Raw genomic sequence first — 15,054 nt, forward strand, 5'->3', positions numbered from 1 at the left:
CCAATTTAATGCTTGTTGTTTGTCATGTAATTAAACCTTTTCTGCTACACCAAGACTCTGTGCTTGTGAGAGGGGAAGTATTGCCTCTTCGAGGCGCTGAGGAGTGAGTGTAAGATTTTCCCAGGTCACTGGGTGGGGGCTCGAGCTGGTTTTGCATTATGTTGTGGGGAAGGGACCCCTATGTATTGAACTCGGCCCTTGCTGCTATCGTTTCGGCCTGGCAGAAGGGTTACATAAGGACAAGGTTTTCTTGCAATATACAGGAAGAAGGTAGTTTTTCACCCCAGATGGGACTTGAACCCACAATCTCTGACTTAGAAAACCATTGCCTTATCCATTAGGCCACTGGGGCTCTGGTATACAAGTAGAAAGACAGATATTCCCTCTCATAAATGTACATTCCTCACATTCACTTGGAAGCCAAATACCCTCTTTATGCGCCTTACAGAAATGTCTGCATCCCCTGGCAGCAAGGCAACTAGGCAGGTGGCTGACAGAGCTGAGCACCACCTTTCTGCTGGCCATCTTTAGAGAAGAAGCCCTCCCACGTCCCTGTACGCTGTGCAAAGCTCTTGGCCTGCCTCATGCCTCGTCAGGAAAGCGCGGCCATGCGGCCCAAGCCTTAGTCATGTCCGCAGCCTGGCCCGCCCAGCCCCGGCTGACAGCGCGCAGAGCCACGCGAGTCAATGGCAGGTCGAGTTGGGAGCCTCGGCTCTTTCCCCTGACAGCCACACACACAGCGCTGCCTAGCGCCCCCAGAGCCTCCCTCGTGTTCTCCCGCAGCAGCCGCCTGCCGGTGTGGGTGGGAAAAGGGAACCAGGAAGCACTGCAGCCTCATTCCAGGACAGGAGGCCCTCACCACACCCAGGCCTGCCTCTTGCCTTCAGCCCAGGCAGCCAGAGGTGCCGGGGAGCTCCCTGGCAGGCCGCTTCGCCTCAGCCAGGAAATAAGGAAAAGGCGATGAATGAAGAAGTCAGGAAATAACAAGGAAATGAAGAGGTTTGTTGAACGGGTTTCTGCCCAATAAGCTGCCCCTGCACAAAGAGGGATGAAAGGGCCTGCTAAAGCCTGGGATTGAAGCAGGGACCTTTAGACCTTCAGTCTAACGTTCTCCCAACGGAGCTACTTTGGCAGCTGTGTGGCAGTATTTTGGCCTGTTGCTTCTCCGCCCGGGAGGTTTTTGCAGCAGTTGCACACAAAAAGGACGTCATTGGGAGCGGCCCATGAAGACAAGACTCGCTTTTGCCTGCCTTGCTCGGCTTGACTTGCTGCCTCACCCTGTTCCTGCCCTAGTGCCCGGGTTGACCAGGTGGTGGAAGGAGACTGGGGGCCAGTGGTGCAGGGAGGAAGTTGAGCTGGACCCTGAGCTAGACTAGACCCTGGCGGTGAGAGTCTGGCCACCACTTGCTGCCCCACCCTGTTGTCCTACCTTCCCCCACTGGGCGTCATGTCGGGAGGGAAGTGGGGCTTCTGCCTCCCCTCCCCGATTTTCACACTGCAGAGGAGTGCTACTGAGTGGAAACGTCCTGTGCCCATAACACAGAGGTCGATTAATCAAAACCCTCTTCTGCCAGCACCGCGCCTCCTGCTTCCTACACTGGTCCTGCAAGCAAGGGAGCGGCTGGCACAGCACCAAGAGTCTAACCTGTGTGGCAGGAGGTGGCTGAGGCCCACAGCCTGCTGGGGAGCTCCCAGAAGTTATTAATGGACAGAGACTCCTCAATGCCCTTAGTAACAAGGGTTTGGGGGTCACCGAGGCCAGTAAGGGGGTCACTATGTCGGCCTTATAACCCTGGGTGTCAGGTCACTGTGCAGCTTTGATCTAGAGCTCGGATCCCAACAACCAACCAGCAGCCCACAGCCTCCCCCTGGGTCTGCCCCACCTGGTTACTCCTTACAGGCCGACCTTACCCCCCTTCCAGCCCCGGATTCGCCCCCTAATCATCCTACTGCCACTCAGAGCCACAGCCGTGGAGGTGCTGAAGGAGGGAGGGGTGACTCTAGGGTGGGGTTCTTCTCTAACGATGGCTGGCAGAAAGGTGGTGCTCAGCTCTGTCAGCGACCTGCCCAGGTGCCTCGCTGCCAGGGTATGCAGACGTTTCTGTAAGGCCCTTAAATGGGGTATTTGGCTTCTGAATGAATGTGAGGAATGTGCAATCCTGAGAGGGAATTTCCACCCCTTTTTTCAGAGCCCCAGTGGCCTAATGGATAAGGCATTGGCTTCCTAAGCCAGAGATTGTGGGTTCAAGTCCCATCTGGGGTGAAAAGCTCCTTTCCTCTCATGTATTGCAAAGAAACCTGTGTGTTATTTTCACCAAGGAAGCTGGGAGATGTTTGAATACAAAGTACTGGATCTTGGGAGCAATCCTGCAGAAATGGCATCTTCCACTCCACAAATGCTTTCTAAACCCACCAGCAGCAAACAGTTCATACTAGTGTTTGTCTGAGAATAGAGGGAAGGGGAGTGTTTACTCCAACACCTCAGTGAAAGAACAAGGCTGTTCTGAAAGAGAATGGATCTGACTGGAGACAAAGCAGAACCTGAGAATGAGCAACAGTGTGAAAAGAAGAACTTCAAATGTGTGTTAGGTGTTAGGTTGGTCTGGCAAATTTCAAGAAAATACCAGTGCTGGTAGACTGCTGCAGACACTGGCTGTTTCTGATCTTTTACTGAGAGTTCATTGAGAAATATTTTCCTTAACTATGTTATGGAATATTGGGTGGGCTATGAAGGCACCATTCCTCCTGCTTTCGCCCTTCGAGACAACACAGCTACATGGCATGTGGCCAATGTGCACCTTCCAGTCAACTGCTAGAGAAGACAACACAGACAGGGATGGCAGCAGGGCAGACTGGAGCTGCACGGAGATGGTGGGACCAGGTCTCATCAATGGGGAGGTGGCCACCCCACCATGCACAAGGCTGAGCCAGCAAGTGTGGTGTGTGCGTCACTGTGCCCCTACTCACTGCACATGGTGGTGGAGGGCAGTTACTGAGTTCGGTTGGTCTGGCAAATTTAGGGCTTGGCTACACTTGCAGAGGTAGAGCACTGGGAGTTAAACCACAGCAGGGAAACCGCTGCCGTGTGTTCACACTGACAGCTGCAAGCGCACTGGAGTGGCCACATTAGCAATGCCACAGAGAGCAGTGCACTGTGGTAGCTATCCCAGTGTGCAAGTGGCTGCAATGTGCTTTTCAAAGAGAGGACAGGGGGTGGAGTGTGACAGGGAGTGTGTTGTGTGTACATGGGGGGAGCAACAGTGTGTTTGGGGGGCTGAGAGTGTGTCAGCATGCTGTCTTGTGTGTTCAGACAGCAGCAGACCCACCCCCTTTCTCACACACACACTAGCAGCATTCCACACTAATGGTTGCTTTGTCCCCAAGCAGATAAGCAGTCTGCTGTCAGAAACAGAGCTTTGAAAGAGCATCTCCCTCCCCCACGCAGAGTGGCCAGCATAGGGCTTGAACCCATGACCTTGGTGTTATTAGCACCACACGCTAACCAGCTGAGCTAGCCGGCCTACAGGAAGCCCTCCGTTGCCTGACCCTTTTGGAAGGAGTCACCGGCTGGCGCGGGGAACGATGTGGCCTCCGTTATCAAATGGATGGATCAAGACACAGCTTACCAAGGTAGGGGAATTAGCTCAAGTGGTAGAGCGCTCGCTTTGCATGCGAGAGGCAGCGGGATCAATGCCTGCATTCTCCAGCGGCAAGGCAGCTGCGGGACCTTCTCTTGCCCTTTTTTTAGAAGCCATGGACAGTCAGCCGGCTCAGCTCCTCCAGTGGCCTCCATCCAGTGGCTGCAAAAGCAGCAAAGAGTCGTGTGGCACCTCACAGACTAACAGACGTATTGGAGCATGAGCTTTTGTGGGTGAATCCCCACTTCGTCAGATGCGTCAGTGTCGGCCTTTCCCAAAGAAGTGCCTGGAGGGTCTTTTTCTGTGTGACCACATGGCCTAATGGGTAAGGCGTCTGACTTCAGATCAGGCGATTGAGGGTTCGAGTCCCATTGTGGTTGTGCAGTTTTACCTTTGGGCTGAAAGTCCTGCTCCCTTCAGGGCTGGAACCTCTTCTTGGCCGCTCAGGCCAATGCTCTGGCTTCAGCTAGAGCCCCGGGAAGGAGTTGGGGGTTGGGTGTCACAAAGGCTGGGGCATTAGCCCCAGGTGCTTCCAGTCTCGCCTTTGCCATTCCTGACTTGCCAAAGAAAATGGGCGGCTGCCCGGGCTAGCGTGTGGAGCAGTTTCCCTCTTCCAAGTGTGCGCCTGTCCCTGTGCTGGAGGGTACTTGCTATATAGCACCTTGGGAGCCTGGGTGTTTCTCTGCTTCTCACCAGCTGGGGAAATGCCTCTTGGGGTAAAATCTCCTGCCCCACTGCCAAAGTGAGCACCTTGAGTGGGAACGGTCAGAGGCCCAACCAGGGGGGCTGGCCCTGCTTTCCTACCGTCTTTGATAATGGCCACAGAGCATCAGCAGCCGCCCCGCATGCTGGTCTGTGGTGGCCTTCAGTGGGGTTTGGCATGGCAGGGAGCAGCCTGGCTGGGTGTTTTTGTGCCTGTCTGCAGGCTACACATAGGCATGGTCCTGCCCTCCTCTGGCCCTACCCTCGGTTGTTCTGTGGCTTTTAAGCCTTCCCTTGGAGCTGTCAGCACCAGCCGCCTCTGCTCTAGGTGCCCAGAGGAGGAGAGGGGCTGGGCTCCAGCCTGGGAAACCTGGCCCTGGCACTGCTTCCTTTACATGCCATGTGGGCAAGAGGAAGAGCTGCAGCTACAGGGACCAAAGTTGTGGACGTCAGGTGAAGCAGCAAGAAACCCAACATCAGGTCAACCCGCAGGAATCTCTAGCCAGACTGTTAAGTTCTAGGACCCCAACCTCTAGCCGCCAGCTGGACCAAAGACCTATCACCAGTGGGCATCAGTGACCCAGGAGGAGGAGAAAAAAAAATCACTCTAGTTCAGCCAGGAAGAGAGTAACGAAGCACATTGAGCTCCAAGGCTCTGCAGCAAACCAACATACCTACCAGAGGTCCCACTGAGATTTGAACTCAGAATTCAAGATCCTGAGTGCTGCCCATTACACCATGGGACCTGCTACTGTTTTGTTTTCTAGACCCCTGTGACTCTCAGCTGGCTGGTTTGCACTCTGCACTTATTGCTTCCCACCAGCGGCTTCCTCTCGCAGGACTCTCTCTCCTCCTCCAGCGACTGTGGACCTGCACTACCGGATCCGTGGGTCCTGCCATGAGTCCCCGTATCCCCCTGCTTTGTCTCCATTCCCTGCAGGCTGCAAAAATGTCAGGGGAGGCTGCTCCTCCCTTCACTCGGTGCTCCTGCTCATATCAGCCAGCTGCAGCATCATCTCCTGGAACTTGGGCTGCTGTCACTTGATCCGGTCGTACAGTCACACGCTGACTGGCTCCCCTGCCTGGATGCTCTTGTGGAAATCCCACAGGCGACGCTGCAGGACTTGGCACTGTTGGTTTCTTTAATGTTGTGGTGTTTGCACGACTGCCAGAACTCCTCCCTCACTGACTCCCACCAATCCCCCTGGTTGCCACAGAACCCTCTGATGCTTTCCCGTTCTGCCAACACCGCCAGGCCTCGCCCCCCTGCTCCTTTATCTTGCAAGCTCTGGATGTTCAGCTTCACTATCCTCTGCCCTGGGTCAGGGACAGGGGCGGGTCCAGGCACCAGTGCAGCAAGCTGCGGGGGGTGGCCTGCCGGTCGCTGTGAGGGTGGCAGTCAGGCTGCCTTTGGCAGCCTGCCTGCAGGAGGTCCCCTGGTAATGTGGATTAGGCGGCATGCCTGCGGGAGCTCTGCCAGTGCCCCAGCTGCAGCAGCAATTCGGTGGTGGTACGCTGAAGGCACAGGACCGGCAGACCTGCCACAGGCATGCCGCCGAATCCGCCTTACCAGAGGACCTCCGGCAGGTGTTGGGATAGATCTGTATTACATTATATACTAATGTTAGATGTGTAGAAAGTGTGACTAGAAAGGAGCAGTGTGACGGTGCTGCCCATCAGAGCCAGCTGAGGTCACTCAATCAGGGTGAACTGCAAACAAAACGGGGCAGACAAACCCCAAATGCTGGCGGTTATTCCAATACTTAGATTTACCAACCAGCACAAAACAGCTTCTGTAGCACCTCACACGGAAGCCCCAGCAGCTGCTAAGGTGAGTGATGTCCGTCTCCTGGCCGGAAGTCCCTTCGCGTCTCCTCCAGGTAGGGGCAGGGGAGGGGAGGGCTGCCAGGCACGGCATGGCCCCCTCCCCTCCTGAGGTGCTAAAGCACCAGCAGCTTGCACTGCTGTTATGCTGTAGCCCTTAGGCGGCAGCAGCAGCAGCAGCAAGGGAGAGAGACGCGCGCTGCGCGCTCTTTACGTCAGGCAGGGAAGCTCCAGGGCGGGGGGAAGCTCCAGCCCTGGCGGCGGAGGCGGAGGCGGGGGGGATGAGAGGCGGGGGCGGGGCACTCCAAGCAGGGGAGAAACCTAGCTCCAAATATTGGTGGAGCAGAGCCCCTGACTGTGAATATTCCTGGGGCTTTAGCCCCAGGAGCCCGTATAAGTTGGTGCCCCTGGCCTCCACGAGTGCCGCACTCTGACCAGCTGAACCAGGCAAGCCACGGGAAGCTTCTCAAGGTCTTCCCCTGGTGTGGGCTTGGATGCAAAAAGCACCTGGCCATTCATCAGCTGTTGCAAGAAGTGTGCAGAGTAGGAGTAGTGATGGGGCTGTAGCTTTCCACAGCATCTCAATTTGGGCAGCTTTCCATTCCCCTTTTCTGTGTAATGTCCCTCCCACGGGTTACACTTGCGGAGCTGTACGACTCCGGCAGGGTGGCCATTTAGAAACCTTTTCCTTGCTTTTCTTTTTCGCCTGGCCCCAGCGTTAGGACCGTTTGGGTGTTTCAGTGGGTGTGTTTTCCCATTTGGAGGCATTTGGAAGTTTGGAAGGGGAGCCGAAAGAGGAGTCTTTTTCACAAGCAAGTTGGCTTTCTGCACAGGTAGGGCCCTTGGCCGTAAAGCTTAGCTCCGTCAGTGCGTCTGCATGGGGTTCCTCCAGTGCCTCAAGAGCCCGTGCTAAACTCTCGGTGTGGGCGTTTGGCTTGCGCCAGTCAGAGAGCCGTGCCTGCGTCTTCTCAGGGCCGGCTCCCGTGAGGCGCGCATAACTTGGGAGGAAAGGGGTAGAATAGGAAGCAAGTGAAGCTGACTTCGAGTGGTGGTGCCCCTGGGCGGAGTGGTCCTCCTGCTCCTTCCTGTCGGAGGGGTGGGCTTGGGGGGTCTGGCTGTGGGCGGTGGGAAGATGGTGTCCAGGGAAGTCCCAAAGGTCACCCTGCGCCGGCGGAGTGTGAAGCCTCTCCCCTAGGTTGGGGTGCCGAGTATTAAGCCTTCCTCTGTGGCTTGGGCTGGGGAGCGTGATCCGGCGTCAGGTCCATTTGGGTGGAGCTGGCGGCCGGCAAGAATTCGGGCCATCAGGTCAACCCTCTGTGGACAATGTCGGGGAAGCCGGCAGGCCTGTGATTTTGGCTTGGCGGGCGGGCAGCTCAAGCCTGGCCTCCTATGAGCCTGGAAGGCAGCCGGCCGGGCTCACCCGTCTCCTCCCCGGGCCCAAGTTCCTTTCAGGCAGCAGGTGGAGCGAGGAGCCCAGGGAGGTGTCAGGAGCTTGGTCCTGCCCAGCGCCTGCGCCCAGTAGGGCTCTTGCCTGCTCCTGGCCCACCTGGTTTTGGCCTCTGCCACCCCTAGCAGTCAGCCAAAAGAGCAGAAACCACCCTCTCCCTCCCGGAGTGGCCAGCATGGGGCTTGAGTCCATGACCTTGGCGTTACTAGCACCACGCTCTAACCAACTGAGCTAGCTGGGTGACGGCAAGCCCTGCCTTGCCTGACCCTTTTGGAAGGAGTCACTGGCTGGCGCGGGGAACGATGTGGCCTCCGTTATCGAATGGATGGATCGAGACACCACCTGCCAACGTAGGGGAATTAGCTCAAGTGGTACAGCGCTTGCTTTGCATGCGAGAGGCAGCGGGATCAATGCCCGCATTCTCCAGCTGCAAGGCAGCTCCAGGACCTTCTCTTGCCCTTCTTTTAGAAGCCATGGACAGTCAGCCGGCTCAGCTCCTCCAGTGGCCTCCATCCCTCTCCCCGCTTGGCCTCCCAAAAAGCCAGCCCTTGCGGAGCACAAAGCTCTTCCTCCCCGGCCCTTCTCCCCCTTGCGCTGACTGGGAGGCTGGAGACAGCTGGGGGAAGTTAGCTCAAATGGAAGAGCAGGGGAGAAGTAGTCAGACCCAGACACACATTCTCCAGCCTGCTCTGCTCTGCTGGGCTGGGCTCTAGTGGGGGACCTGCACCTTTCTTTCTGAGCTCTCACTGGAGCACAATCCCTTTCCTCCTCCCTCCCTGCTAGTCTACGCCAAGCTCATTGGCCGGGAGGGAGAGCCACTCAAATACAGAATTACTCACATCCCAGGGGTCCATGAAGGGAATGAGGAGATGGGCGGGGTGGCACGCGATACCAGCTCAGCTGAGACCATGAGACCTCGCAGCCTCCCGATCTCAGGCAGCATGGCAGCTGTGGAGCAGAGCACGCAGACAGCTTGGAGACAGCCAAAGCGGGGAAGGGCTGTGTTGGTTTGCAAGAGGCAGGGGCGGCTCTACAAATTCGGCCGCCCCAAGCAGTCATGCCCGGGAGGCGCCCCTGAGCCGCGGGAGCAGCGGACCTTCCGCGGGCATGACTGCGGAGGGTCCGCTGGTCGCGCGGCTCGGCTGGACCTCCCGCAGCTGCGGGCGGTTCGCTGGTCCGGCGGCTCCGGTTGAGCTGCCGCAGGCATGCCTGCGGGAGGTCCACTGGAGCCGCCGGCCGAGCGTCCCCTCCGCAGTCATGCCTGCGGCAGGTCCGGTCCTCCCGGGGCTCCGGTGGACCTCCCGCAGGCATGACTGCGGCAGGTCCGCCGGCCCAGCCTGCCGCCCCCCCGGGAAAGGGCCGCCCCAGGCGGGTGCTTGCCCCGCTGGGCTCTGGAGCCGGCCCTGGCAAGAGGGAGTCGGTGGCTGTCTATCCTGGCGGAGGCAGGGTCGTTTTGCTGTATGCTGGGCCGGGGGCCAGGGAGTCTGCTAGAGTTGCTGAGCTGGGCCTGCTCCTGGCTTTGCTTGGGTTAGAGGAAAGTGGTGAAGATAGGAACGGCCCTCCTGGGTGAGACCGATGGTCCAGCTAGGCCACTATCCCGTCTTCTGACAGTAACCGATGCCAGGCGCTTCAGAGGCAATGGCCAGAGCAGGCAATCGTCAAGTGATCTATCCCTGCCTTGTCTTCTGAAGTTTGGTGCTTGTTTCAGGGGCTAACTCTCAGCCCAGACACACTCCAGGGAGGGAGCGTTGGTGTTTGTGCCGAGGAGCGTGGCTGGGACTCGGACCCCCTTCCCCAGCTCTGGGTAGCGCCCCCCTCCCCATTTCAGGCTGTGTTCTGCTTAAGGCCACAGAGCCCTTGCCTTTTTTTGCCCGGTGCCTGAGAGTCAGGCCAGCTGCGGGGAATTAGCTCAAGCGGCAGAGCGCTCGCTTTGCATGCGAGAGGTAGTGGGGGACGCTGCCCGCATTCTCCGAGCCTGTCGACTAAGGGCTCCTGATGAGCGTGGTGGACGGGAGAGTCGGCCATCTGACTTTTGGCCTTGCTGCCCGTAGCGGTACGGCCGAAAAATCAAAAGCCATCCTCCCCAGGCCCACAGCCACCCAGGGGCTCCTCTGCACCATCTTCCCTGAACGGGTAGAAGTGGAGCCTGGAACTGAGCTGATGCGCTGAGGGTTATTTGCACTGTGTGCTTCACATGGAGGTGAAAACACGGGGCACAGATCTTTGAGCACAACGCTTGTCCTGAGGAATGGGTGAGTGGGGTGGGGGCTGCATAAAGAGAGACCGGCTCTCCCTGGCGGGGCTGCAGCGGCTCTTCACAGGGGCAGTCCCACTGCCCAATTGGTACCAGAGTTTTGAAAGCCTCCTTTTCTGGCCTGGCTCCCCTCTCTTTAGGGAGACTGGTGACCCCAAACTTCCCAGAAACCATCATAGTGAGGCCAACCTGAGCACAGACACCTGCTCAGCACCCCGGGGTGCAGCCCTGAATTCCGGCAATCAGTTACGCTCAGCTGCCCACCTAACAAGCATTACACGCAGGAGCCTTCATGCCCCGCGTGTTCAGGTCCCTCCCAGCGCCAGCTTTAAACTCCGCGGCTCAGTTCTAAGCGTTGGCCAAACGGGGGCAGCCTGGAGCTCAGCCAACGCCTCCCGTTGCTGGTTGCGTTTCCCGCTCCTCGTGGCAGGTTCACACCCCGCAGGCAGATCTCTGAATCGGAGCCGAACCGTTCCCCAAATCCAGCGCTTTAGCAGCAGCTTTGCTAGGAAAGCGCTGACATCCTCAAGTAACGTAAGAGCCAGAGCGCTGTGTCCAGGACCTTCCATTGGGCCCCTCACCGTGGTGTCTGTCAGGCGCAAGGAGAAACCAGGGAAATGTTTTCATGGCGTTTAAGGGCAGAAGGGGCCATTAGCTCAGCTAGTCTGACCCCCAAATAACACAGAATTACACCATGACACATACTGATCCCACAGACCTTAGATAGATCAAAGCGTTTCAGCCCTCAGGAAGGAGGCTAAACTGGGTGCCAGAGGCAGCGAACAAGGGGCCCCCAAGGCAATGGCAGGGAGCTGATGAGGTGAAATATGCCCAGATGATCCCAGCAGGCGACCCACCCCCATGCCACAGAAGTGGGAGTCCCTGTTCCTCCTACCCTTAAGAATCTCTGGTGGTAAGTGGGTCCCCCCAGTTCCCCAGATAAGAATCCTCCATGTGGTTTCCCTGGCTTTACCTCCAAATAAGAACATTGTGTGGAGGGAGTGGGAGGAAGGTTGTCTGGCAGATATGTAAAGGGGGACTGTGTCTCCCTGTCAGGCCCAGGCTCCTGGGAGGAAGTGATCTCAGTGTGTCTGGCTGTCTCCATTCCTCCCACCCATAAGAATCCCTGGTGTGGGGGTGCACCCTAGACCATTAAGGATCTCTGGTGGGTGGGTGTCTCTCTGCCCTAGTCAGGATCTCTGGGGCAAAGAGACTTTGACTCACCCAGGCTGGGCTGCCATCATGGAACAGACCAGGTCCTTCTGTGGAGGGTTTGCGTTCCTCCAAGGCCGTGATCTCAGTGTGTGTGGGTGTCCCTGTCCCTTCAACCCTTAACAATCCCTGGTGCGTGGGTGCGCTGGGCCCCATTACAATCCCCTCTGTCTTACCCCCCATGAGGGATCCGGTGGATGTGGGTGTTCTCCACGCTACTGGGGGTGTCTGGTGCCCCTGTCCCTCCTGGTTAATAGTGGGGTGTGTGGGTGTCCCCCAGCCCGTTAAGGATCCGTGTTGTGTGGATGCCCCCATTCTTCTCATTAAGAATGGTGCAATGGAGCATATGGGTGTGTCCCCCACCCCATGAACTAGCTCCCGTGTGTGGTTCCCCTGCCCCCATCCAGGCTCTGTGGTGTGTGGGTGTCGCTGTTCCTCTTTTCAAGATCTGTGTGGCAGGGGGCCGTCCCTCCCCCCAAGTCAGAATCCCCAGCGTGTGGGTGCTCCCATCCCCCATCCAGGCTCTGCGGGGGGTGTCTGTATAAAAAGAGACCGTGTCTCACTGTCTTGCCCGGCTATGCTGCAGGGGCTATTCACAGGCACGATCCCACTACTGATTGGCACGGGAGTTTTGACCTGCTCTGTTTCTGACCTGGGCCGGTTCACCCCTCCTTAGGCAACTTGGTGACCCCAAGCTCACCATATTGATGCTGACCTTAGTGCGGACACCCAATCGGCACAGCCCCCTGCAGCCCAGTACTCCTGAGCTCAAGCGATCCGCCAGCCTCAGCCTCCCCAGGCGCTGGGATCACAGGCACCAGCCACGGGGCCCGGCTTGTTTTGTAGCTTGGCAGCTCCAGCTTTAAACTCTGGTTGTGAGCTCTGTGCCTTGGCCAGACGGGGACAGCCTGGAACTGGGAAATGCTCCTGCTCCCCCCACCCCCGTCTCATGTCGAGCTGCAGGCGCCGCTGTCGTCCCAGGTAAGATCCCGGATGTTTCGGTGCTCCCCATCCCCCCGCCCAGGTGTCCGGGTACCTCTGCCCCCCATACAGAATCCTGGGTGTGTGGGTGTCCGTCCCTCTGCAGAGGATCCCGGAGCGTGGATGCCCTTGTCCCCCCCTACACGATCCTGGGTGTGTGGGTGCCACTCTCCCCCCAGTAGATCTCTGCTGGGTGGGTCCCCAGGGTGTGAGTGCTCCCATCCCCCGATACAGGCTGTGGGGGGCGGTATAACTGGCTCTCCCTGTCCTGCCCAGGCGGTGCTACAGCAGCTGTTCACAGGGGCAGCAACCCCACTGTCAACCTGCAGCTTTAACCTGCTCCAGGGGTGACCTGCTTCACCCTCCTGTGGGAGCCCGGGGACCCCGAACTTCCCAGAATCACCTGATTGATGCCGAGCTCTGGGATCCACCCACAGCAGCTGGGAGCTGTGGGGTCCATCCATGGTGGCATGGGCCTGTGGGAGCCCCTTCCGACACTGGTGGCTGATAGCTGTGGGGCCCCCACCGGCCGACAGCTCCAGTCTTGCTGCCCCAGGGCTGAGGTGGAAAATGTCACTGAGATCTCTGAAAGTCACAGATTCTGTGACCCCCTTTATATAATCTTAGCCTTAATCGTTATTGACTGTGTCTCTCAATCTAGTGGTCTGCTCTAGCGCAGATGGGACAGGGAAGACAGAAGCTCACCCCCCAGCACAGGTTTGGGCAGAAATGGCTCTTGGGCTATTTGCTGTGCATGCAGAGGACTTGTCCAGGCCGGTCGAGCAGCTCAGCCAGATGAAGAGCTGGAAGAAGGAGACCTGAGCAGCCTGGACATCCCACTTTTTCTCCACAGCCACTGCCTGTCAGCAGGATTCCTCCTTCTCCTCCTCAGTGAGACCAAATCTAAGCACCTAGATAGCTGGTCTGTCCACTGCACCCCAATCCCTCATGCCTGAGCCTCCCTGCCAAAGTCCTGTACCTGGCTCCAGAGAATTGTCTCACATCTCGCTGGGAACTCGACTTCTTGTGCCCAGAGAGTCTCGGACCCCCTCAGTAGAGGACCAGAGAAACACAGTGTCCGCCTTTTCCAAATAAGTGCTTGGAAAAGTTTTGCTTCTGTGACCACCTGGCCTAATGGATAAGGTGTCTGATTTTGGATCTGGCAATTGAGGGTTCGAGTCCTTTCGTGGTTGTGCTTGTGCAGTTTTACCATTGTGCTGAAAGTCCTGCTCCCTTCAGGGCTGGAACCTCTTCTTGGCCGCTCAGGCCAATGTTCTGGCTTCAGCTAGAGCCCCAGGAAGGAGTTGGGGTGTGGGTGTCACAAAGGCTGGGGCATGAGCCCCAGGTGCTTCCAGTCTCGCCTTTGCCCTTCCTGACTTGCCAAAGAAACTGGGCAGCTGCCCAGGCTAGCGTGTGGAGCAGTTTCTCTCTTCCAACTGTGCGCCTGTCCCTGTGCTGGAGGGGGGTTGCTACATAGCACCTTTGGAGCCTGGGTGTTTCTCTGCTTCTCGCCAGCTGGGGAAAACCCTCTTGGGGTAAAATCTCCTGCCCCACTGCAAAAGTGAGCACCATGAATGGGAACCCTCAGAGGCCCCACCATGGGGGCTGGCCCTGCTTTCCTACCATCTTCTGATGTTGGCCACAGAGCATCAGCAGCTGCCCCGCATGCTGGTGACCTTCAGTGGGTGTTTGGCATGGCAGGGAGCAGGGTGTCTTTGTGCCTGTCTGAAGGCAACACATAGGCATGGTCCTGCCCTCCTCTGGCCCTGACCTCAGTTGCTCTGTGGCTTTTAAGCCTTCCCTTGGAGCTGTCAGCACCAGCTGCCTCTGCTCTAGGTGCCCAGAGAAGGAGAGGTGTTGCAGGGTCACTTTTACAGATGCCCCTTCCCTGCTACTGCCCTTGCTCAGCTGGGCAGAGGAGCTTCCATCCCCACCTGTCATTCCTGAGGGCCACCCTGCCTCACTCTCTTCCTACTGTGTTGGGAAAGACAGCTCTCATTTCTCCTTGTTTTCTGACTGCAGAGCCCAAGCTCAGGGACTCACCTTGGGTGCAGGCACTGCTGTGCTCCCAGAAAACAAGCCACCGCTGCACAAAGAGAGATGAAAGGACCTGCCAAAGCTTGGGATTGAACCAGGAATCTTTAGATCTTCAGTCTAACGCTCTCCCAACTGAGCTACTTTGGCAGCTGCAGGATAATATTTTGGCCTGTTGCTTCTCTGTCCGGGATGTTGTTGTCAGCAGTTGCACACAAAAAGGACAGGAAAACGAACGGCTGCTCCACACCCCCACCGGAGGAACCCGGCGCCCTTAGCTGTGGGGAGTAAGAAGTGGCTGTTGGCTGACAGGGCCTGTCCCCGAGGAGCTGGAACAGCAGCTGCCGCCTCCCCCTCGGCTCCAGGCTGTGGGAAATGCTCATTGCCTGGCTGCATGGGCGGCTGCTGCTCCGTGCTCTGGAGAGCGTCTGTATTGCTCTGTCAACCCCCCGTCTTCACTGAGCCAGTCTGGTAAGGTCCCAAGTGCCCCCTCCGGCCTGGCAGCTGAGAGTCTGTGCAGACATTGGCCCCCCTGCCAGCCCCACAGGCAGCAGCAGCACCAGCCCCCCCACACCACAGGGGCACTCAATGCACTTCCTGTGGGGAAATGGCTCCTTGGCGTCCAGCTGCTAGAGTGAGAGCCAGGAGAGAGCAGTGTCTGGCTCACCGTGGGGGAGAGAAGAGACCTGGTGAGTGCAGATCTCCCTCAGCCTCCCCCGCAAGGCTGGTCAGTTGTATTGTCACTGTGATAGTCGGTGCTTCCCTTCAGGGCCGGCCCTAGAGGGATCCGGGGTCTGGGACGAATCCCCCCTTTCCTGCCCAGGCCCTGCCTCCACCGCACCGCTTCCCCCAACCCCTGTCCCTCCCCCACCTCTTCCTGTCTCTGCTCCTCCCCCTCCCCGCCCAGCGCCTCCTGCACCCCACTGAACAGCTGATCACTGGCAGGTGCTGAAGGGGAAGAG

The 15,054-nt window shown here is 58.0% G+C and overlaps 3 non-coding genes across 3 annotated transcripts; 1 reads left to right on the top strand and 2 right to left on the bottom strand.

Moving 5' to 3' along the window:
* The first annotated feature begins 2,190 nt into the window (after window positions 1-2,190).
* TRNAR-CCU lies at window positions 2,191-2,263 on the top strand. Its single transcript has one exon. It is a non-coding gene; the product is annotated as a tRNA-Arg (tRNA).
* A 1,184-nt stretch (window positions 2,264-3,447) lies between these two features.
* Window positions 3,448-3,521, bottom strand: TRNAI-AAU. Its single transcript has one exon. It is a non-coding gene; the product is annotated as a tRNA-Ile (tRNA).
* Window positions 3,522-14,169: 10,648 nt separating this feature from the next.
* On the bottom strand, window positions 14,170-14,242 carry TRNAF-GAA. The gene has a single exon. It is a non-coding gene; the product is annotated as a tRNA-Phe (tRNA).
* Between the last annotated feature and the right edge of the window lie 812 nt (window positions 14,243-15,054).

This window comes from Mauremys mutica, unplaced genomic scaffold, assembly GCF_020497125.1.
Source record: "Mauremys mutica isolate MM-2020 ecotype Southern unplaced genomic scaffold, ASM2049712v1 Super-Scaffold_100267, whole genome shotgun sequence".
Classification (NCBI taxonomy): domain Eukaryota; kingdom Metazoa; phylum Chordata; order Testudines; family Geoemydidae; genus Mauremys; species Mauremys mutica.